The following is a 4935-nucleotide window of genomic DNA, read 5'->3' on the forward strand; positions in this document are numbered from 1 at the left end:
ATGTTACTTCTTAGATTTTCATGTGAGCTTGTTTAGTTCTGCAAACAAGTGAACTGTGCCTTTTCTGTTGTTTTCCCAATAGTCCAAACGGCTTTCTTCATGATAGTCCCACATCTGGACATAAATACAACTCACAAAGAGATGCACCTCTGTAGGGCGTTGTCCTTTCCTCTGTCGCCATAACAGCACCAGCTTTAGTAAGGTGACCCGATTTCTGAAATCAAATCCTGGGACATTTAGAGCTGGTAGATAAAGAGATAGAAACCTCATTAAGAATAAATTTAGGAAAGTGGGGCAGTAATAGTTAAATTTATTTTTACACGTTTATTTGCATTAAGTAACAGAAATCAAGTATAAAAGGAAGGAATGTGGTTCTCCACACTGTTAGAATAGCCAGAGATTAATACAATGAATACGTCAATACTTTTATTAATAGGAAATGAGAAGTGTTTTTGAGTGGAGGGGGTCACGGGTGGCTACCAGGGCTTTCACTAATGGGAGTTTGACACAAGGAAAAAAAAAACAAAAGTAAATGACAAGAATCTCCAACACTTAGTTTGTGCCTGTCTGTGGAGACAGAGTTCCCCAACCTCTTAGAAAAAAGGTGTAACAATTACACATACTGTTCATATCTACATACCTATGAGAATTATGTTTTCCTGCATTAACATCGATCAAAAATAAGTAGTGGTCAAAGCTAATGGCTACATGCAGAGCACCACTACTTCATGAGCTTCAGCCAACTCCTTTTTTTCCTGTCTTTAATCAATGGACAGGTTGATTAATCCAGGTGTATCTGGCTGGTTACTATGGTCATTTTCTTTCTAGCCTTCTTCTGACTTCAGCCTGTTCTCTGCTTCACTCTTCTTGGTAGATTTCTCTCTATTCTCTTGAAGTGTTCTTTCCATCAGTCTTCCCATCTTCCTCATCTTCTATCATTTTACACTATTCTAAAACAAAGACATAATTCCATTCACTCCAAAAACATTCTAATGTGCCACATGAAAAATTGCTAAATTAAAGTAAGATTTTTGTTTAACACATCTTGGAAGTTGTTTATTTTTAGAAGAGCACAGCCAGCTGTTGCATGAGCTCTTTCTACCATAGCAACAGTCTAAACGTTAACTTTACTCCCTCATTCACAAAATTATAAAATGGGGGACATTTTCAGGGACAGCTTTAGTCAGGGACAGACGATCCAATACGGGGACTTTCCCCAGAAATTGGGGACATCTGGTCACCATAAACTTTTGACATCTCTAAAGATGCATTTACACTGAATGTGGTGTCCATGGAAAGGGCAGTGGATTTACATAGGATGTGTGATTTCAGCAACTGTGTCCTCCGATGACCGAGTCCAGTTAGACTTGGTCATTTGAGGTTCGTGAAAATAATGAGACAGGAAGAGTTTGGCTATGGGTTCAAACAGATCCAGGTCTCTCCGGCCTCCATCGCCCCTCGCTCAGTGTACGCTCTGTCACCTAGCAACTATGACTATTACTGTTATTACATTGTCAAGAAGCTTCAGCAGCAGTACTGTTGTTGGAAATATCAGAGTCATAGTCCCTAGACTGCAGTTATTGAAATTCATGCTTAATGTCAGCCAAACCTATTTGCTCAGGGACAGATAAAACCTTTCAATAAACCAAATATTACCCGCCACATATCTGACGCAGTACCATTTGAATGACTGTTTTCATTAATTTAAGATGAGAAGATTCACATACTTGTGTTATGTTAAACTGCACTTACAATATTCACCACTTTTGGTCACCATGTCCCTTTTTTCTCTACGGATCAGCCGACTTGCTGAGGATAGAATACCTCCGTAGAATACCTCTGTATTCTACGGAGGATACATTGGACCTGTCCTACAAAATGGGACGAAAAGAAGGTTGCATTTGTTTTCCGCACAAACAGGAGTCTGCCAATCCGAATAGGCAACGCCGGGCTATGATGTAATTGGCCGAAAAATCTGGCATTCAGAGGTTGCAGCTACTGGGTCTGAACACACCGGTAGTACCCCTATGAAACTTGCTCTGGCAAGAGTGGTAAGGCTGCCAGAGGAGAATTCCATGTGGTGATAATGATCACATGCTGCTTTCACCATGTGCTGCTTGACAAACCTGAGGTGTTGGTTCGTGGTAACATGTCAGGTACTGGTTGTGGTTGTAACGTACGCTGAACAAGTGCAAGTGGAGAAAAAGCTTTTTTAAGTCAGAATGGAATAAAGAAAAATTCATGTTGACAAAGGAAGACATAAGGAATGCTCTTTTGTGACATGGGTGGGGTGTCAGCAGCGCAAGATCCTGTTATTTGATGATGCGGTCCGAGGTGTAAACACTGCATCTGAAATGCACAGCCATAAAGTCCCCACGATGCTCCCAGACATTTTTGTTTGGTATGAATTTTTTTTTTTTTTTCAGCGTTTTTTTTTTTTACACTGTCACAAGTACAGAGCAAATAAACTCTCTGCATTTAACCGGCATATGGCCGGTTCCATTTCGGGTGGCTGGCTCCCTTAGTGGGGGGTCAGATTTCCTGGGTTGGCCCCTCTTGGGCGCCTTTGCTCTGGGGATTTCTTTGGACATCTGGGGCTTTGGGGCCCCCGACGCCTGCCTTGGCGCTCTGAGGGGGGGCACGCCTTGGGCTCTTCACAACCACTATTGAGCATTTTCCCTTTGGATAAACTTTACATGTACAAGCACACTCTCACAAACAAATACAGATGCTTGGTTCCAGGTACTTAGAGATTCACTTCCACTCAGAAAGCCCATATTCTCATCTTCAGCTAACACATTATACATGTCAGATTAAATAATACTACTTATACTTCAGCGTATCCAGGTGCTACTTTATTGTATCTCATACTATATCCATTGGTTGTGCTGTTGTTTTTACATGAAGCAGACTAAAGATGTTTTTATCATTAACTCCCTTTCATCCTCTTTCTTTCATCTTTCTCCATATAACCTGTAATACTCCCTACATGAATTATAATAAAGCTTTAAAACAAAAAAATGTCCCCGTTGGGAGTGGTGGGCTGCAATTGTGCAGTGCCCTGGGAGCAGTGTGGGGTTAAGCATCTTTGCTCAGGGACCCAGAGTAGCTATGGAAGTGGGGTTCAATCGCAGAACCTCAGGATTCCCAGCTCTATGGTCTGACCACTAGGCCACCACCAACACAGAGACAGAGATAGTTATTTATCATCATTTATCATCTTTTGTGTTGCCTAGTGGTTAGAGCACTGTGCTTGGAATCCAGAGGTTCTGACTTCGAGCCCCACTGCCACAGACTACCACTCTGGGTTCCTGAGCAAAGACCTTTAACCCAACACTGCTCCCCGGGCGCCCCATGATGGCAGCCCATCGCTCCAATGTGATATCAATAATATCAATTATATTTAATTATATTATATCCAAACAGATGAGGCATTTTGGGTGAGCAATGTTGTTCATTTTTGTAACCAGGTCAGAAAGTGGAAAAATTTGAGATGAGGTTTCATGTTTCAGTGTTTACAGGCAATCCGCATCATTTTCATCAATGATGTAAAGATGATGTTTTAGCCGGAGCCTATCTTAGTGTCATGTTGCTGTGTTTACCTAGCATGAGCTGTTTGTGCATATCCAGTGTTTTTGTCAGTGGTTTGGGTGTGACTCTATGGCAGTGTCAGAGCACCACCAAAGGGCCCAGCATGGGAACTAAAGCATCTTTATTGGTGTTGAGCACACTTGTGTGGAAGCAACACCAATGAAATATTTTCATAACTGAAATTTTTCAAATCTGAAAATATATTTGTTTTGTCTTTGTGTGGACTAGGACTAATGGTGGATTTCCACCTTTACAGCAAGCGGGGGGGGGGGTTGTATCTGCTGCTCTCTATCAAACTGCTTTACAACCACAAACCGGTCCCTGATTGGTTGCTGCGACAGGGTTTTACAGAAAAGTTCTTATTTTTTTTACTTTAGCCGTCTCCGCTCTTGGCCATGCCATCTTTATAGTGATACTATATAAATCTACCACTCCTGTGCGCCTCTGTGTGAAAACACCATAAGTCTGTGCCTTCAAGTAAGCACTGTGAGCTGATATTAAGGCCCTGATAAGGTTCCTCAAACATCTGCTCTCTCTCCGTCCCTAACTGTTTCTAAGTGAGGCCAGGCTGCAACTTTCTCTATGAACATACAACCACCCGTACCCTAAATGAGGTTTTGTTGCAATCCACTGGTTTTCCATCACATATTAAATCCAATGTTTTTTTGTTTTTGTTTTTTATTTAAGAGTTTAAAATTTATGTTCATTGAATTGGATTGGTCTTCATGATTGAAGTTCAATTATGACACAGGCAGTGATGGAAGCTTTTAGATTTTCTTTATTATATTCAATTGGATAGTTTCTAGATTTACTGTTTATGTAGAATGGGTTTGTAGATGTTCTTCCATAAGGATATGGATAAAACTTGAAATAAAAAAGGCATCTATAGAGAATGCTGCCTGCTTTAAGGAATGTTTATTTCAGCTGAAATTTCTAAAGTTGTCAGGGATAAAGAGGATCTCTGTTAGGTAACCCCTAGAAGGGACAGAAGATAATTCTAAGTTGAAGGATGCTTAGTTTTATGTGTCAAATACATTTTAAAGATAGCTTTATGGTTACGCTTTCTTATGATTGAAATTTCAGGTATAAGTAAGATGATTCTGCACAACTTGTAATATGTTTCCACAGTTACTTACACTGTAAATGATTTTTGTTCCAAATAAAGTCTGTCAAATTTCTGGTGTGAATCATTGGTGCCATCTTGTGGTTACTATGTGTGATTGCAGTTTTTGTAAGATGGATGGGTGGAATTTGCTAAAGCTTTTTATATTACCAGTAGTTCAGCAACTGTTGACACTTTGAAACTTCAAATTTAATCATTTGAAGTTTTAATCCCGTACTAGA

Source organism: Cyprinodon variegatus, unplaced genomic scaffold, assembly GCF_000732505.1.
Source record: "Cyprinodon variegatus isolate N-32 unplaced genomic scaffold, C_variegatus-1.0 Scaffold290, whole genome shotgun sequence".
NCBI lineage: Eukaryota > Metazoa > Chordata > Actinopteri > Cyprinodontiformes > Cyprinodontidae > Cyprinodon > Cyprinodon variegatus.